We start from the raw sequence: 21127 nt of genomic DNA, 5'->3' as shown, positions 1-21127 counted from the left end.
TATAATGACTGTGAGTTAAGATGAAAATTACAAACACAGAGATGAAATAGATTAAGCAAAGTGAGGCCCGACTTACTGAACAGACAGAGGATAGGAAAGGTAACTTTGCGGTCAGCACAAAAACTACAAAAAGACCACGCAGAGGGCGCAAAAAGACCCTCCGCACCGACTCACGGTGCGGAGGCGCCCCTCTGCATCCCAGAGCTTCCAGCAAGCAAGACAAAAATCAAAATAGCAAGCTGGACAGAAAAATAGCAAACAAGAGAAAAACAAGCAGGAACTTAGCTTCTGCTGGGAAGACAGGTCACAAGAACGATCCAGGAGCGAACTAGACCAATACTGGAACATTGACAGGTGGCATGGAGCAAAGATCTAAGTGGAGTTAAATAGAGCAGCCAGCTAACGAATTAACCTCGTCACCTGTGGAAGGAAACTCAGAAGCCGCAGCCCCACTCACAACCACCAGAGGAAGCCCATGGACAGAACCAGCCGAAGTACCATTCATGACCACAGGAGGGAGCTTGACAACAGAATTCACAACAGATAACACGTACTTCCTCTTCCATCAGTAGTCCTTCACTCAGGAGCTTGTTACCAGCTTCGTTCAAGGAGAAGCTCAGTTGGGATGGACAGAAGAGAGATGGAGTTTGCAGAAAGAGAAGATGTGTCCTATACTCTCTGCAGCTCTATTTGTTTGGAGTAATCTGTGTGCATATATTAGAAATGTGTATGATTAAATATGTGTTATGTATGTGTGGCGCCCCTGAGGTCCGGTCGCCACAGAGGTACTGCACCTCATCTAGAGGGGTGGGACTCCGCTCTCGGGTAAGGAGGGGGCACTATCCAGGACCCACACACTTGCATTCAACATCACATCACCTTAGCCTGGCAAGTTAGGCAGACTCTACAAAAGGGGCAGGATCTCACTCAGGCAAGAAGGGTGGTGACAGTTGGAGGGGAGTGTGTAGTCAATCTGGGGAGGAGGAGAGCAGAGCAGACGTGAGAGTCTGTAAGAGGAAGTAGATGGAGTGAGACATGAAGAAAGGAGCTCCGAGAGAGAGGGAGCTAGAGAAAGGTGAAGCTACAGAAAGAGGAAAAGAAGGGGTCCTAGGGGCACAGGTAGTGAGGAATCCACACGTGGGGCCAGCATCCATGCTGACCATCGCCAAGTGGAGGGACCAGGTCGCAGTGGAGGAACCAGCCCCCCAAGACTAGTGGAGAACTACAAGGCTCGCAAGCTAGCAAGCCGGAGGTTGTGGTATCTGTATGTGCCACAGCCACATCCACACACATTCACTGAAAAGGCAGCCACACAGGACCAAGTGTACTAGAGAGACAGGTTGACCTAGATGGACTTAAAGTCTTCCTTCAACCTTAATAACTATGTTACTATGTTGTGTTTTTCTGCCTATGAGTCCAGTGGGTGGTCCTAATCAGTGACTGACAGCAATCTCCATATATAGTCATACAGGAAAGACTGCCAATCACTGGATAGGACCGCCCACTGGACTCATTTGCATACAAACACCAGGGAGATTCAATGAATAAAATACAAGTTATGCTGAAACTTTTCCTAAAATGTCTTTCAATCTGATCAGCTCCTCTTGCTCCAGAACATCCTGCCCAGGCTCAGACTGGCCTGTAGGGGAACAGGGGAATCCCCCGGTGGGCCCCTGTGCAGATCTGGGCTCCAAACACCACTGTATGGGCAGTACTTGGCATAATTTACTTGATTCAGTCTGTACAGAAAAAAGCAGCATCTCATCATTCATAAACTAAAGTACCCAGTTTATTATCAGATAGAGATATAGGTAAATTCATGAACGAGGGTAGTGTAATATTTGTATGCAGGTGAAAAGTGCCCCCCAAAGTCAATGTTACTGGTGGGCCCTTAGCACCCCAGTCCGACACTGATCCTGCCTGCAGATTAAATGCCATTTTCAAGATGAACAAGAGGAGCTTTATTTTTTCAGCTGGCTAACACGGTACCAAACCCCTTTTTTTTTATTTTCAAGATGTACACATATTTTTACATTTACATATGGAGCTCCCTCCAGAGCCGTGGGGTACTCGGGCCGGGTCGGGATTTCAATAAATAAAATACAGGTTATTCTTAAACTTTTCCAACAAGTCTATATATCATTCTGCTCACTCAGCTCCTCCTGCTCTATACCGTGCTGTCCGCAGATCAGACTGCAGGCACGAAGTGACAGGTTCCCTTTAAGGTCTGGAGCTTCTACTAACTGAATGTCGGTCAGTATATAAAGTAAATGCACCATAAGGGTATTATCCTTGTAACCATTTACAATGAAAAAAAAAATGTTTTATGAGATCGACTCATTTTATATCTAAACAGAAATGGAGTATTTGTGTCTCCTTCAGTTCTCATTCCTGAGGCTGTAACTCTCTCTTTATCTGGAGGTGCAGGTTTTATCGCTGCTCTTTATTCAGTCTTGCCTGGCAATCATGGCTGTTTTCATAGGAATCCTTTTTTTTTATTTTACTTTTAAAGAATAAAAATCATCCTGACAGCTCCCATTCACCCAGCTCCTCGGTGTGCTATCTCCGGCCGCAGACCGCTGGCTGGTCCTGTCTTCCAATCTGTCAGCCGCCCAGTTTTTTCCCATCCGCAGCGCATGACATAACGGGACTCAATCGTGACCTGTGACCTTTTCTAACAAGGCCCACTGAAAGATAATTTGACACCTTATACTTTTGTGCCGAAATTTCCCATTACAGCTCCAACATCTGTCTCTTCCAAGATGTTCAGAGCCTCAGTCAGTATTGGCTTCTGATACCGGGAACAGAAAATAGGAGCGTGACTTATGCAGCTGTCAGTCCCTCCAGCTCTCCGAGAAACCCAGCGCCGTGGCGGAGCTCACACCGATTCGCACAGTTAACCGGATATTTAACCGTTTTTTATGGTTTGATGGTCTGTCTGCGGGGATGTCACATTAGCAACGCTCTTACTGTAACTATGAGATATAGATTCTCTCTGAGGGTCGGATTTATGATTTAATGCTTGGGATAGTTAGACATTGAAATAAGAACTAATACCATATAATACATATACGGTCCCTTATGTGTGATATCGAAGCAGTCGATGTGACTAATTTACAGACATAAGATTAACAAATTGAAAATTGCTCACTAAGGATCTGCGAACCCTCCAGACTCGTTGCACCGTAGCTGTCTACTCTATGAATGGTATAATAGACCTATAATCTATGTATGAGCAGGCTTGGACTGGCTCATCGGAGAGCAGGGGAATCTTCCGGTGGGCCCCATCCTCTTATATGAGCAGTACTTGACACTACAAACTATATCTACATAGTATTATATACACTATATGTTATTCATTTAACAATCTACCCAGTTCATTGTTATATACATTTGTGATGGAGGATAATGTCACATTTGCTTGTAGCTTAAAAAGTGGGGCTTTGGACTTGGTTACTGGTGGACCTTTGACACCCCAGTCTGACACTGTGTATGAGGATCTAGGAAGCATGTAAGTTATAAGAACCCGAGAAGTGGACCCTCTGGGTCGCGGCTTCAGAGCCCCCGAGGGCAAGCAGACCAGATAGTGCCACCCCTTATACAGGGAGTGTTTGGGACAGGCCTAAGGAGGATGGAGCCGCAACTGCCGGAGCCAAAGGGGCGACTGAAGGCTGGGCCAAAGATGGTACTGAGGACAGGAGTGAGACGGGACCACAGAGGAGACCAGAATGGAGAAGGCATCGGGTGGGCAGGGACGGCAAGGCACAGTACTGACCGGTATGGTGGAGACACACGATAGACTGAGAACAACAGGAACACAGGACTGGCAGGAACACAGCACTGGCAGAGACGTCAGGAACACAGGACTGGCAGAGATGGCAAGAACACAGGACTGGAAGAGAAGGCAGGAATACAGGACTGGCAGAGACGGCAGGAATACAGGACTGGCAGAGACGGCAGGAACACAGGACTGGCGGAGACGGCAGGAACACAGGACTGGCAGAGACGGCAGGAACACCGGACTGGCAGAGACGGCAGGAACACAGGACTGGCAGGGACGGCAGGAACACAAGACTGGCAGGTACGGCAGGAACACAGGACTGACGGAGACGGCAGGAACACAGGACTGGCAGGGATGGCAGGAACACAGGACTGGCAGGGATGGCAGGAACACAGGACTGGCAGAGACGGCAGGAACACAGGACTGACAGGGATGACAGGAACACAGGACCGGCAGGGATGGCAGAGAAATGACAATAAGTAACAAGCCACATCTGAGTCTAAGCGTGGAGAGCAGAGACTGGAGCCAAGGAACCTAAGGAGACACCAGCAAGAAGCTGGAGTAAGCAATAGACGCAAAGGCATCTTACCTGGAGAGATGCAGGGAAGAAATACCCGACGGGCGCCGCCATATTGGGAGCGGAGCCACCGGGTCACGACCTCCCAGAAGCCCCAGCGGACCGCCGAAGGGACAAGCACCACAGAATCCAGATGGAGAGGAGCGAGGAGGAGCGTCGGGAGCACGCCGGCCGGAAAGGTAAGTATGAGGCGGCATATTAGGCGGCGTAACAGAAGTGCATATAGTTAGCTACAGGTTAATTATGGTACCCATATTAAAGGTGTTGTCCAGCACTTTAAGATTGATGGCCAATCATTAGGACAGGTCATCAATGTCTGATCAGTGATGGTGCAACACCCTGTACCCCCGCCGATCAGCTGTTCCGGGGGTTGGTGGCAGCCAGAACTGCTCAGTTCCAGAGCTGCAGAGCACAGCTCTGTCAACGGTATAGTGGCCGCAGCAGGGTACTGCACATGCTCCTCCTATTGATTTGAATAGGGGACGGATCTGCAGTACCCAGCCGTGGCCAGCTGAACATGCACGTAGTATTAGGGAATATCCCCCAAAGACCTGTGGGGAGGCCACATCTCCATGTAACTGAATTCTCAGGAGGTGAAGCATAAACATAGTCTGGACCCTTGAACAAATAAAATGATCCAAAGCAATGGTCGGTTCCTGATGGATGTCCAACTGTAGTGAAAATCCAACTTTCAGCATCATTTTATGATTTTTACAAAGGGGGCATGGCTCATAGAATCCTCGTCTTTAGGCTTATTTGTGTTAGTACCCTTTGATCCACTCCCCTTTGTAAATACCAGAAAAATTAGCACCAAACAAAAGGCCCGTATCTCTGAAAGAGTATAGCGGATTTAAAGAATACCAAAAAATCAGAATACTTAGAAGAGTGGTGGGAAAATAATGATGACAAAAACGGACCACTTTTGACCTTGTGATAGGTGCCCTTTAAAGTATGCCCATTCAGGATCTACTGATATTACTGAGAATAGCCATCAACGAATCTTGGTGATCCAAAGATCTCTTAAGGAAATATTCAAAGTGTCTCTCCCCCCTGCACTAACAAGTGGCTATATATTTATCATGTATAGTCACCTGACATAATGCCTTCCATTTACCCCATTACCTCCTGATGCATCCCAGATGCTTGCTGCCAGTGCCTACCACTGTGCTTCCTATAACATTGTGGATGCCATGAAATTATCCACATCCTTATAGGATTAAGCACACAAGGAGTTTTCGTGAGGCGGTCAAATATTTTATGTTATTTTTAGGTGTTTTTGGAGGAGTTTTTCTTTTTCTGAAGCAATTTCGAAGAGATTTTGAGGTGTTTTTGGACAGTTCTTTTTCTAGAAGCGTTTTTTTCAGCATTTTGATTGGACAATGCCTCACAAGGAGTGAATTCCACCAAGAGATGCTTCAAAGAAGTGACATGTACTCTTTTTTTTTAGCACTAATTGTTCTCCCAAACCTGAAGTGCAAACCAAAAAGCTGTTCAATAGATTGAACTTATGAACAGCAAAGTGGTTTTACACTAGAAATAAAAAGTCTTTCAAGGATTGTTTCAGTGATTTTTCAGGCTGTTTTTTAACACACACCTGCTGAAAAAAAAACTCTCTGTGCGTATAGACTAACAACCAGAGATCCACAGTTTGAAGACCATTTATCAAAAGTAAGTGCGTCGATGTCTCAATGGTTTCAGTAAGAAGATCTATCAGCATAGATCACAGATAAAAATACTGATGAGTTGATCGATGGAGGATCTAGCAACTAGATGAGAGCAAAAAAATTGCTAGATTCTAGTCCAGCAGCCACATCAAAATATTCCGTGGATGCCGGACTGGAGAATTGCAAATTACATTCAATATGACGGAATTGCCAATGCGTCTTCTGATTTGTAGGCGCAGCATCGTCATTATGGCACCAGGGATTCCGGTGGAACAGGTAGCTCACGGGTTTCCTGACCTGGCCGTTAGGTCAAGATTCTGACAATTGATTGGAATAGAACATTGAAGAAGTTTTCCACTACTAGGACAACCCCTTCTCATTTTCCATGCTTGGCCCCGATAAAATAAAAAAAGCCGATACTCACCTCCCATGCCGGCGCCATTCCTGCTGTGTCGGCACTTGCAGTCTCGGGGCCCTAATCGTTGTGACACGCGAGCATGGTGCCCATTTAATACTGGCAACACTATCTCCACCTTCATATGGATTGAAGAGGAAGTCCAGGCTGCAGCTGATCTCTGACTTCCTCTTCATGTTCAATTCATATGAAGGCGGGGTCAGTGATGTCAGTGCGAGAGCCCCGGAGAGGGCGAGTGCCGACACAGCAGGGATGGCACTGGAACGAGAAGTGAATATTTTTTATTTTATCGAGCAATGAGAAGGGGTTGTCCAAGTAGTGGACAACCCTTTTAAAGGTGCTACCGGATGGCTTCTTCCTGCACCTCTCTCGTTGATTGACAGGCCTCTTCCAAGAGTGTACATAGGGAGAGAATTTCTATTCATCCAGAACAGTGCGGGGAGAAGATGGCTGGGGATGGTGCCAGACTAGCCCTGCCTCTCTGTATAGTCCCTGGCCTAAACTTCTGAGTTCAGAGAAAAACTTACCTGGCTGCAATCATTCAACCAGGCTCTTATTCATGCTGCCTGTGTTTTTGGCAGTATGAATGGACCGACAGGTTCCCTATGAAGGGAATCTGTCCACAACAGGTCATTACTATGTAATCTAACAGGTAGGAGCTGAGACCCTGATTCCAGCAATGTATCACTTAGTTTACTGGGTTCAGCAGTTGTGACACAATCACAGTTTTCTCTGCTGCAGATCTAACAGAGCTCAGTTGCTGAGCTGAGCTGTATATAACCCCGCCCACAAAAAGCTACCAATCAGTGGTGGAGGTGTGGTTGGACTACTCTGCAAATGCCAATTAGTCCTGTAGTGATAATATCCTGCTGATAAAATGTTGCTTGTAATGAAACAGCAAAACACAGTCCAGTAAGTGACACATCGCTGGAAACAGGGTCTCAGCTCCGACATCGCACTGCTCTCAGATTACATAGCAAAAATCTGGTAACAGATTCCCTTTAAATCATCGCACTACAAGCTAAATTAAGCCATTTTTTGACAACACAGTAAAACAGGGTTAAATCTCAATATCGGCTTTTGTCTGCTGTGCTATCATACTCAGCAAGAAAAATGGTTTCAGGAGTAGAAGCATTATCTTATGGCCGTCTCGGCAGCAGATAAGCTTTAAAGGCACGATGATTAACATTTTGGAAATGTTATTGGCCTGATTATGCATCAGACTGCTTATTTTTTCCAATCCATTCAGGCCTGTGCGCACTTTCAAAGATCATTTAGCCCCTTTTAAATTACAATTCATTTTTCTTCCTGACTACGTCCCTACCGCAGCATTTGCCAACAATCTATCAATGGTTTGGCTTTCCAGTCTTCTTGATGCATATGCAAAAGAAATTAGTAATGTAAAGCGACTAAACAGTGGTATAGATTAGAGGACTGATCGGAATGCATGTCATTACCATTCTTCGTTTTCCTGCCGTATGTAGCTGAGCCGAGTGTGCGCTTTCTTATTGTTCGAACACTATAAATAATTCTATATTTAAATTCCTCATGAATATGATAATTGGTGCATACTAATATTGCTCTTGGAAGGTACTCCGATGCATTGCTTCAGTCTCAGGTTAAGGTTTGCCTGTCATCATTATGAATTTCAGAGTGATTTGTATTTCTAAAATAAATGTGAACTTTTTTTTTCATGGCAGTAAAGTATTGGGGCTATTAGCACGTCATGTCTTTTGATGTCTTTCTTGAGAAGATAATGACTAAGGTTATACTGTAATGTAGCAGCATAATAGAATACTAAAAGGATTCAGGAAAGGAATAGTATGAGATTACGTTTTTGTTTTCTTGTTACAGCTCCACCCTGGGCCATAGCCATAGTCTGGAACTGCAATTTAGTCACATTTAACAGTGAACTATTTACTAAATGTGTACAGGTTAGTGAAGTTCAGAAGCAGATCCGGGGATTTATTCTATTCCATGTGAGGATACTAACCAGGGATTCAAGCTTGAGGGGGGCTAATTTGCATATTCCAGGTGCCTTCTGGGAAAAGCGAAGAGTCTCCCTAAGCTAGAAGATCGTTGGGTACAGCCGGGACCAGCTGATTGGAAAGCATCACCAAACCAGGGATTCAAGCTTGAGGGGGGCTAATTTGCATATTCCAGGTGCCTTCTGGGAAAAGCGAAGAGTCTCCCTAAGCTAGAAGATCGTTGGGTACAGCCGGGACCAGCTGATTGGAAAGCATCACCAAACCGCGCGCCTTACGGCGCGTGAATTTTTGCCTGTAGGACATTATTGCAAGAGAGCTTGGCTGAGTAGATTACACAAGAAGGAAAACACACAGCAAGTCAGCAGGATCTAGGAGCAACATAGCAGATGTGACAACCTACATGGTGAGCTGCAGCATGTGCTACATGTTCACAGATCGACCAGAAGAAGAATCCAATTTCACCTGTCAGAAGTGTAGACTAGTGGCCCTTTTAGAAGAAAAGGTGCGGGGTCTGGAAGAAAGAATAGCAACTTTGAAACTCATCAAAGAGAATGAAGACTTTCTAGACAGAACAGAAGCATCTCTACTGGTCACAGAAGGTGAAAAAAGTGTCAGAGAACCTCCAAAAGCAGATGAGTGGAAGCATGTGACCAAAAGAAGCAAGAAGACCATGGAGAAATCACCAACCACACAACTGAAGAACCGATATCAAATCTTTGTAGAGGATGAAGATGGCACACCTAAGGATGAAGCAATACCAGCAAGCAAAAAAGAAAAGGGCACACAGCAACAAGTGACAGCAAAAAGTACAGCCAAGAAGCAACGAAGAGTGGTGGTGGTGGGAGACTCACTACTGAGAGGCACAGAAGCAGCCATCTGCAGACCGGACATAACTGCAAGAGAAGTATGCTGCCTTCCAGGTGCGATGATCAAGGATGTGACCGATAGGATACCAAAGCTCTTTAGCTCCAAGGACGTCCACCCATTTCTTCTGATACATGTTGGCACCAATGACACGGCAAGGAAGGACCTACCGACAATCTGCAAAGACTTTGAAGAGTTGGGGAAGAAAGTAAAGGAACTGGATGCACAGGTAGTTTTTTCTTCTATCCTTCCAGTAGACGGGCATGGCACCAGGAGATGGAACAGGATCCTTGATGCAAACAACTGGCTAAGACGATGGTGCAGACAACAAGGATTCGGATTCCTGGACCACGGTGTGAATTACTTGTACGATGGACTCCTCGCCAGAGACGGACTACACCTCAACAAACCTGGGAAACACACATTCGCCAGAAGACTCGCTACACTCATCAGGAGGGCGTTAAACTAGAAGAAGAGGGGACGGGAAGAAAAACATTAGACTTGAACAAAGAAGATCCAGGAAAACATACTCAGAAGGGAGGTAAGAACATTTCTAAAACAATCCACAGCGAGGAGATTGGAACAAAACAAAATCCTCTAAACTGCATGCTCGCAAACGCCAGAAGCCTGACAAACAAGATGGAAGAACTAGAAGCAGAAATATCTACAGGTAACTTTGACATAGTGGGAATAACCGAGACATGGTTAGATGAAAGCTATGACTGGGCAGTTAACTTACAGGGTTACAGTCTGTTTAGAAAGGATCGTAAAAATCGGAGAGGAGGAGGGGTTTGTCTCTATGTAAAGTCTTGTCTAAAGTCCACTTTAAGGGAGGATATTAGCGAAGGAAATGAGGATGTCGAGTCCATATGGGTCGAAATTCATGGAGGGAAAAATGGTAACAAAATTCTCATTGGGGTCTGTTACAAACCCCCAAATATAACAGAAACCATGGAAAGTCTACTTCTAAAGCAGATAGATGAAGCTGCAACCCATAATGAGGTCCTGGTTATGGGGGACTTTAACTACCCGGATATTAACTGGGAAACAGAAACCTGTGAAACCCATAAAGGCAACAGGTTTCTGCTAATAACCAAGAAAAATTATCTTTCACAATTGGTGCAGAATCCAACCAGAGGAGCAGCACTTTTAGACCTAATACTATCTAATAGACCTGACAGAATAACAAATCTGCAGGTGGTTGGGCATCTAGGAAATAGCGACCACAATATTGTGCAGTTTCACCTGTCTTTCACTAGGGGGACTTGTCAGGGAGTCACAAAAACACTGAACTTTAGGAAGGCAAAGTTTGACCAGCTTAGAGATGCCCTTAATCTGGTAGACTGGGACAATATCCTCCGAAATAAGAATACAGATAATAAATGGGAAATGTTTAAGAACATCCTAAATAGGCAGTGTAAGCGGTTTATACCTTGTGGGAATAAAAGGACTAGAAATAGGAAAAACCCAATGTGGCTAAACAAAGAAGTAAGACAGGCAATTAACAGTAAAAAGAAAGCATTTGCACTACTAAAGCAGGACCATTGAAGCTCTAAAAAACTATAGGGAGAAAAATACTTTATCTAAAAAACTAATTAAAGCTGCCAAAAAGGAAACAGAGAAGCACATTGCTAAGGAGAGTAAAACTAATCCCAAACTGTTCTTCAACTATATCAATAGTAAAAGAATAAAAACTGAAAATGTAGGCCCCTTAAAAAATAGTGAGGAAAGAATGGTTGTAGATGACGAGGAAAAAGCTAACATATTAAACACCTTCTTCTCCACGGTATTCACAGTGGAAAATGAAATGCTAGGTGAAATCCCAAGAAACAATGAAAACCCTATATTAAGGGTCACCAATCTAACCCAAGAAGAGGTGCGAAACCGGCTAAATAAGATTAAAATAGATAAATCTCCAGGTCCGGATGGCATACACCCACGAGTACTAAGAGAACTAAGTAATGTAATAGATAAACCATTATTTCTTATTTTTAGGGACTCTATAGCGACAGGGTCTGTTCCGCAGGACTGGCGCATAGCAAATGTGGTGCCAATATTCAAAAAGGGCTCTAAAAGTGAACCTGGAAATAATAGGCCAGTAAGTCTAACCTCTATTGTTGGTAAAATATTTGAAGGGTTTCTGAGGGATGTTATTCTGGATTATCTCAATGAGAATAACTGTTTAACTCCATATCAGCATGGGTTTATGAGAAATCGCTCCTGTCAAACCAATCTAATCAGTTTTTATGAAGAGGTAAGCTATAGGCTGGACCACGGTGAGTCATTGGACGTGGTATATCTCGATTTTTCCAAAGCGTTTGATACCGTGCCACACAAGAGGTTGGTACACAAAATGAGAATGCTTGGTCTGGGGGAAAATGTGTGTAAATGGGTTAGTAACTGGCTTAGTGATAGAAAGCAGAGGGTGGTTATAAATGGTATAGTCTCTAACTGGGTCGCTGTGACCAGTGGGGTACCGCAGGGGTCAGTATTGGGACCTGTTCTCTTCAACATATTCATTAATGATCTGGTAGAAGGTTTACACAGTAAAATATCGATATTTGCAGATGATACAAAACTATGTAAAGCAGTTAATACAAGAGAAGATAGTATTCTGCTACAGATGGATCTGGATAAGTTGGAAACTTGGGCTGAAAGGTGGCAGATGAGGTTTAACAATGATAAATGTAAGGTTATACACATGGGAAGAAGGAATCAATATCACCATTACACACTGAATGGGAAACCACTGGGTAAATCTGACAGGGAGAAGGACTTGGGGATCCTAGTTAATGATAAACTTACCTGGAGCAGCCAGTGCCAGGCAGAAGCTGCCAAGGCAAACAGGATCATGGGGTGCATTAAAAGAGGTCTGGATACACATGATGAGAGCATTATACTGCCTCTGTACAAATCCCTAGTTAGACCGCACATGGAGTACTGTGTCCAGTTTTGGGCACCGGTGCTCAAGAAGATCTGTTTATACCAAGGAAGGTGACGGGCACAAGGGGGCATTCTTTGCGTCTGGAGGAGAGAAGGTTTTTCCACCAACATAGAAGAGGATTCTTTACTGTTAGGGCAGTGAGAATCTGGAATTGCTTGCCTGAGGAGGTGGTGATGGCGAACTCAGTCGAGGGGTTCAAGAGAGGCCTGGATGTCTTCCTGGAGCAGAACAATATTGTATCATACAATTAGGTTCTGTAAAAGGACGTAGATCTGGGGATTTATTATGATGGAATATAGGCTGAACTGGATGGACAAATGTCTTTTTTCGGCCTTACTAACTATGTTACTATGTTACTATGTTACTATGTTAGACAGGCTACGTTTTCAGCCACCACCCACCACCGATACGTACTCCCTGGTGTATCCTCACAGGGATCCCCATACAGTTTCTACACCTCTGAGTACTACTACTCACTTAGGACAGCCTGTCCTGATATACCGGTACTCACCTAACATACAAGATACAGGAGAAATCCTTCTAAAGCTACTTTCACACTGGCGTTTTTTCAATACGTCACAATGTGTCGTTTAGGGGAAAAAATGCATCCTGCAAAGTTGTCTGCAGGATGCGTTTTTGCCCCATAGACTAACATTAGCGACGCATTGCGACGCATTGCGACGCATTGACACACGTCGCAACCATCGTGCAATGGTTGCACCGTGTTGTGGCGGACCGCCGGGAGCAAAAAACGTTACATGTAACGTTTTTTGCTTCCGACGGTCCGCCATTTCCGACCGCGCATGCGCGGCCGGAACTCCTCCCTCTCCTCCCTGCACCTCACAATGGGGTAGCGGATGCGCTGGAAAAATGCATCCGCTGCCCCCGTTGTGCAGTGCATTCCCGGCTAGCGCCGGTAACCTCGGCCCAACGCATTGCGACGGGCCGAGCCCGACGCTATTGTGAAAGTAGCCTTACTGGGACTTTATGACCTCATTCTGGGTATATGATCCTATACTATTAGTTGTTTGATGTTTTGGATCTTTATAAAGACATCACTCCAGCAGTCGATATACTGAAGAAGGTCAATGCTGACCGAAATGTTTATTAACATTGGACTGCAATAAAAATTCTTCACCGTACCTACATAAGTTGAGTGCCAACTTTTATCTCTAAGTACACTCTTGGTCTGGGAACCTATTTGAGCACCAACACAGCTGTGCCACGATATACTTTCTACTAATCTCCTGAATTTGACACCGTTTTTCTCTTGTTTCTGCGCCCCTCTGTTCTTGATGTGTTGACCCCTCTTCCCGGTATATAAAATTAGTGTTTTATCCAAATGGACGTAGTCCTCATGAAGACTACAATAGAGAAGATTTGAGGATCACGTCCACTTTGACTACAAAGGCCATATCTCAGGAATGGAGAGTAGAGGAGCTCTTCCGCACAACCTTTCCTTATCTGTTATTAATGACTTAAGGATCATTAGACAATTAATTAAAACTTTCACAAATTTTGATGTGAGCGCGGTCTGATTTTCATAGACTGACAGAATGGAGAAAGTGAGTACATTTTTTTTTCTTTACTCCTTCAAGAGAAATTGATGCCGCTCTGATCAAAGACTGATCAGAGTAATCGGACTGTTTTTCTCTTGCGCAACGACCCTACGGCTACTTTCCCACGATGAGATTTTGGTTCGATTTTGCTGAATTTCTGCCCCATTTCCTCATTTATAATTTAAATTAGTTTTCTTGCGTTTTTTTTCATTGCTTTTTTGTGTGCGCTTTTTTTCAAGTGGTTTTATCGCGTTTTTGATGCTGTGCTTTTCGTCTCATTTGGTATGTCATTCTTTAAATAAAGCTGCTTTGTTTTTGATACTTCCTGTTTTTGTGCTTTGACAAAACTTTATTGCTATACCTAGGTATGCTTTACATAGGTTTTTGATGCTTCTTGTTGTTTTGCTGTCTTGATAGACTTAGGTGCTCATTACATGCCTTTTTGATGCGCTTCCACTGCGGAAATGTACTAAATCCACATGTGCGACTTTTACCTGCAGAATGTCCCCACCTAATGCAAGTCTATGGGGAAATTCTGCACAGAAAAAACTCAGCGTCCCCGCAAGAGATATTGACGTGCTGGGGATTCGAAAGGTCAGTTTAAAATAATCCAAAAAAGAGAAGAAATGCCGCACAGCTCAATATTTATTTCATACACCATAACATGGACATGGTTACAAGGGGCAGGATGACTGCAGAACAAGCCAGCAACAGTGAAGGACTACGGCCGTTTCACGCTTGACCTTGTCACTCTTCAATGGGTCCTAGTAGTCCTTCACTTGTACCGGCTTGTTCTGCAGTCGTCCTGCCCCTTGTAACCATGTCCATGTTACGGTGTATGAAATAAAGGACAAAGGTTTTTTACCACACGGAGGATTGAGCTGTGTGGCGTTTCTTCTCTTTTTTTGGATTATTGCACATGCGTCTTCAAGCAAGCACGCCCAATACCATGGATCGACAGTTTAAGGTGTTGTCGACCCAGTTGTTACCTTCGCCACCAGTGAGTATATACCTCATTCTTAGTGCCATTCGGTTTTCCTTCTGTTTTTTGCATATATTCAGTTTAAAATAAAACCACAGAGGACACGAGATTCCTATAAATCCCATCTACTTTGCTAGAAATTAGTGATGAGCGACTATACTCATTACTCGAGATTTCCTGAGCACGCTCGAGTGTCCTCCGAGTATTTTTTAGTGCTCGGAGATTTAGTTTTTCTTGCTGCTGCTGAATGATTTACATCTGTTAGCCAGCTTGATTACATGTGGGGATTCCCTAGCAACTTGGCAACCCCCACATGTACTTATGCTGGCTAACAGATGTAAATCATGCAGCTGTGACAATAAAAACTAAATCTCCGAGCACTAAAAAATACTCGGAGGACACCCGAGAGTGCTCGAGAAATCTCGAGTAACGAGTATATTCGCTCATCACTGCTAGTAATGTAAGATGCTTACACAGCAAAAACATGCAGCGCCAAAAACACACCAAGATCTCATTTTAATGTAGCTGCACACTCCGGTCCCGAGTGCCGGCGCCAGTGCCGGTTATTGATGCGAGAGACTCGCACGAGTTTCTCGCATTGCATTCGCAAGTGTGACCCCGGCCTAACTGAAAGAAAACTGATGTTTCTCTAATTGTGTAACATTTCTTTAGCTTTATATTATAAGTGTTTTTGTCACCATTGTGCTTATTTTTTTTTACTAAAGAACTGAAAAATAAGAGGTGGAATATGGGAAAGGATAAACGTACATAATTGCTCATTTTATTTACTCCGTGCCGTCAGGAGAATTTCAAAAAGCTGCAAATGACGAAATTGTTTCTCTTAGTTCAGGTGATTTTTCTGCATTTACAAAAGATCCTTTCAAACCCGTCTGTTCACAGCGTACCACGTAACGAGCATCAAAAGACATCACTGACAAGCGCAGACAGAAGCTTCACAAGTCACAGACTTAGAATGTATGGCACTAAGAAAATCATGTGCTGCGCCTTTGGTTTAGTGTCTCGGGGCATTTCTATACATTTCTATGATATTGCTGTTTAGACCACGTTCACACATTCAGTATTTGGTCAGCATTTTACATCAGCATTTGTGTACTTACAATTGCTCATTTTGCTTTTCTATCCAGATAATTCTTCTCTTTTCCATTAGGTCTATGACATCACGTGATTAAAAACTGACTAGCTGAACTCTTCAAAGCTCATTGAAGAAACAGGAGGTCAATTTTCCCTGTATGTGTCATGAGTCACCGCAGAAGTCCCTGGCAGGGTGAGGAGTGGAGCAGCTGGGTCAGGAGTTGAAGAGGGGGATGACTCATGCAGGGAAACGAGACTTCCTGTTTTTACAAAGAGCAGAGAAAAGAGAAGAATTTGTTGGGTAGAAAGGCAAAATGAGCAATTGTAACTACACAGTGTTGTATATTATAATGATTGCAATATACTAAGAGGATAAAAAACTTCGATGGGAGGGCTTCTTTAACCAGTTCAAGATTGGACCTTTTACCCTCGTTCGTGACCAGGCACATTATATTCATACATGCGATTTAAAGCTCTATAAAAAAAAATTCTCGTTTGTACATTCCAGTAATTTCTCCGTCTTTTTTTTTTTTGTGATACATTTGGCTTAATTCTTTTTTTACTGTTATATTCTTTTTTCTTTTTTTTTTGGTAATATCGGGTGATATCAGAGGGGAAATAAGGAAAATCGGTGTGTTTTCTTGCTTTTTATGACTGCAAGGCATCACTAAAATACATTTCAAAATGTGTTCCCAACAAATAATGAAATGGTAACACGACATGAATATTAAGTAGACCTAAAACTGTGCGTAATTTATAAAAGAAGATGGAATTATAAAGGGAATGTTACACAAAGTAACTGACCTGACATAAAAAACAAAAGACTGACCGTCATTTCCAAACAGAAACCAGGTATGTACATATACGAACTAAGGCTACTTTCACACTAGCGTCAGATTCGGCCCTTCGCATTGCGTCGGGCCGAGATTCCGACGCTAGCGTTTGATGCGCCGCACAATGGGTGCAGCGGATGCATTTCTCCGGCGCATCCGCTGCCCCATTGTGAAGTGCGGGGAGTTGGGGGCGGAGTTCCGGCCGCGCATGCGTGGTCAGAAAAAGCGGTCCGTCGGCAGCAAAAAATGTTACATTTACCTTTTTTGCTCCCAGCGGTCCGTCACAACACGGCGCAACCATCGTACGACGGTTGCGACGTGTGTCAATACGTCGCAATGCGTCGGTAATGTTACTCTATGGGGCAAAAACGCATCCTGCAGACAACTTTGCAGGATGCGTTTTTTCCCCTAAACGACGCATTGCGACGTATTGAAAAAAACGCCAGTGTGAAAGTAGCGTAATAGTAGCCAAAAAAAGTGACCACGGTTTGTAAATGGAAAGCTCCCTAAAGAGTTCATGTAGAATAAAGATTATAAGAGGTCTAAATAAAAATGTGGGATAAGTACTAACCCAGACAGCAAAATTAATGGGAACCTATCTCCAGGTTTTTCCAATTTAAGGTACGGCCACCAACATTAGAGCCTTTTTCACAGCATATTGGAATGCCGTAAAAAAGTCCTCAATCCAGTCAGCAGATCCCAAAAAAGACCTTTTATTATACCCACAGACCTCGTCTCTTCTTGCGATCGCCATCCTCCTTCCCTGAGTTATGTGGCTGATATGTCCTACGTCATTCACACTTTATCCCCCATCACACTGGCTTTACTTCCAGATCAGCTGCACGCTTTGGTCTTTCCTGGCCAAGCGCACTAAACTACTTTGCTCAGCCCTCAGCATAGCAGAAATATGTATGGTAAGTTTGCGCAGGAGTTTGATGGTGGACACTGTGTGGATGATGTGTCCTACTCAGGAAAGGAGGACGCCGATCACAAGAACAGAGCATGCACCGGATCAAGACTAGAGACGACCATCGGACTGGACCGCATCTTCTGTGAGGATAATAAATGCTCTTTTTTGGGATCTTCAGGCTGGATTGGGGACGTTTTTACTACATTCCAGGATTCTGTAAAAAAAAAAGACCCTAATGGTGATGGCCGTACTTTATATGGGGAAAACCTGATGACAGGTTCCCTTTAAAGTACCACTCCAGTGTTTTATATTGTAGAGCTGGAGTGGTCCACCTAATCTAAGTTCCCTGCCCCTAGTCTTATTCTTACCAGCCGTTGTCGTCTCCGGTTACCGGCACCACTCCGGTCATCTTCTGCACGTTGTGACCTTCCGTATGCCTCCAATGTTTGCTGGGCAAACCAGAAGTCACTACTCAATGTAAGCCTATGAGAGCCAGAAAGAGATCAGGACGAGGTTTCCATAGACTTACACTGAGAACTTGTAATCGTTACCTCTGACTTCCGGTCAGTAAAAAGTTGCAGGCACAAGATGGCGGCGCAGGAGCAGACAGGCGCCAGGAAGAGCAAAAGATGGCGGAGGATGAATGTTACAGGCAGGAAACTTAGATTAGTTGCACCACTACAGTGCTGAAATTAAAAAAAATGCTGGAGTGGGGCTTTAAGGTTTAGTACTTAATAAACGTTGTTATTATTTTATGATCTACTTATTCTACAGTATTTTTTGTTATTTTTGGTATGCATTAATAAACATGCTATGTCCCCATTTGTTTGACATGTACTGTCGCCAATTTTACCAAGAAAATCTGTTGATATTTATCAGTACATGTCCATTGATTTTAATGACCACGATGTCAGCTAAAGAGGTGACTTTATGGAATCATGTACAATTTCAGACAAAATGAAGATATGTCTGAAAATACAAATATGAAAATATCAGACTGAGCAGTCTAGTACAGCTAAGCGGTGACGGCTTTTGGAGCTTTTCTGGAAGACATATACAAGCATTTGGTGACATTTTACTTCACTACAAATACTTTTTAATAAAATGTATTATAACAAAAAGGTTAAAACTCGAGGGATGAAACCTCCCATTTCCGTTGTGTCACTCTCTTCCTCCCCCAAACCACAGGACACGGAGTTTCACGGATAATAAATATTGATCCAAGATTTGGCTTCATCGCTCGTCTATCAGGGGATGGGATCTATAATTATTTCTTGTATGCTAAAGGTCTATTCCAAAATCATAAACCAGAAACCTAGACAATGACTTGTTGATGTTTTCCAAGCATTTGGAATGTAAATGATAGCTTTAATTATATTCTTCCTGCCAAGTTATAATCAGATACTACATTTGCTAAAGATGAGGATGCCTTGAATTTAACTTGCATCTTCGGGGATATGTCTTTGAGTCGATGTTATAAAGCTGTGTTTTTCCTTTTGACTCTGCGTATGACCACACGGATTACAGCTCTGTGCCAATGAGTTGTGCGGAGTTATAACGTGCAGCTATAATATCCTACAAAGGTTTCTGTAACGACATGTGATGCTCTATTCTGGTGTAAGGGTGGTGGACTGTGCTATAGCGTTCCTGCCCCTGAAGACACTAATCCTGTTATGTGTTCTATTGTAGTGTGAATAATGTCTTGCGCCTTTTGTATATATAGTGTAACATTAATTGTAATGTAATGTGATATGGTTACTTATAGTGTGAAGTAATGTTAGTAATGTATAGTTTAGGATGTACTGTATAGTGTAAAGTATAGTGTCAAAGGACAGGTCGTATAGAGATGTAGATAGTTGACTGTAGCATAGGTAGTTACAATAGGGTAAGATCTGCTCAGTGCATCACATAAGTGCATCATAGAAGTGTGAGCTATGAATTAATCCAGAATGATGTATACAGACTGTACCCTGCCATCTGCCACCATGGCACTCTAAACAGAATGTCCATTTATCTATTCTCCCTTCACGTACGTCACCCAACTTTCCAAACTCAATTTTCCCTACTTCTGCTCCTTGCATCCACTCAGTACGTCACCCAACTTTCCACGCTAAATTTTCCCTACTTCGGCTCCTCGCATCATCTGTGTTTTTCGAATAACTCCTGCTATACCCCCAATGTTATTTATTACCTTGTATACTCTGCCTTGATCATTCTGCATCTGGCTCACTCTTATTTATCTGACCAAGATGATCACAGACCACTCCCTTCAGCTCCACACCTGAATGCATTTTCTAGCAAATATATTGCAAACCATACGTCTGTAAGACGTCAGCCTGCCCATTGCATCACATAAGTGCATCATAGAAGTATGAGCTATGAATTAAGCCATAATTTAACCAGAAGGCAATTGAAGGTAACTGGATACATAGTTACTGTAAACAATGTTTCTGATTGTTTTCACTCTCACCCCTATAATCCGTCACTTTCTACTAACTCCCATAATCCCTGCACCTAGTAATGAACTGGTCATCTCTCCCTCCATCCTCCCCATGCATCTCACCTCCTCCTCAGATCTGTTCCTCAACATACAATCCTCTGTCTACAAACACAGACAGCCACCTCCTGCCCTCTCCTGCTCCCACGTGTTAACACTTTCTCTGCTCCTTCTCACTGCTGGTGATATCTCTCCAAATCCTGGTCCTCCTCACCACATATCCACAGTCATTTCTAACTCCCAACCACGCTCTATCACAAATTTCAGTAACCTCTCTAACCTTATACCTAGTTACCCAGCCCCCACTTCTCCAGTCCCACTAACAGGAGCTCTATTGTACGCTCACTCTGTCTGCAACAAGCGTTCCTACATCCATGATCTTTTTATTACTAGCAAACTTTCCTTCCTCGCTATCACCAAAACCTGGCTTACCCCCTCTGACACAGCCTCTCCTGCTGAACTTTCTTATTGTGGACTTCATCTTTCTCAAACACCCTGCTCCAGCAACACGCATGGCAGAGGAGTTGGTTTTCTCCTGTTCGATAACTGCTCCATCAAAATCCCACTGCCACCCACTGTTACCCTCCCTTCCTTTGAGGTGCATTCTGTGCACATCTATTCCCCCTCCAACCTCCAACTGGTTGTCATTTACCACCCCCCAGGGCCAGCCACAACCTTCTTTGGCCACTTCACTACCTGGCTACTTAATGTCCTCCCCACTATCATTATGGCCAACTTCAACATCCCCATTGACACTTCCCTCACAGCTGTCACTAAACTTCTATCTCTCACTTCCTTCTATATCCTCGCTCAATAGTCTTCTGCAGCCACTCACAAAGATGGCCACACATTGGACCTCATCTTCACCCACCTCTGCTCCCTATCTAACCTCTCTAACTCGCAGCTCCCTCTTACTGATCACAACCTACTTACATTTTCTTCCCTCTCCTCTCCTTATTCACAATCCCCACTCCACAAACTAGCACACCCTTGCAGAAATCTCAAACACCTCAATCCACAC

At 43.8% G+C, this 21127-nt stretch overlaps 1 protein-coding gene across 2 annotated transcripts in view; it reads right to left on the bottom strand.

Moving 5' to 3' along the window:
- MALRD1 (MAM and LDL receptor class A domain containing 1) overlaps positions 1-21127 on the bottom strand; it is a 419241-nt gene that overhangs the window by 331139 nt on the left and 66975 nt on the right. The gene's annotated exons all lie outside the window — the stretch shown is intronic.

Source organism: Ranitomeya imitator, chromosome 6 (genome assembly GCF_032444005.1).
Source record: "Ranitomeya imitator isolate aRanImi1 chromosome 6, aRanImi1.pri, whole genome shotgun sequence".
Taxonomy (NCBI): domain Eukaryota; kingdom Metazoa; phylum Chordata; class Amphibia; order Anura; family Dendrobatidae; genus Ranitomeya; species Ranitomeya imitator.
Note: the sequence above shows the minus strand (reverse complement) of the source record. Positions and strands in the feature narration are given on the sequence as shown.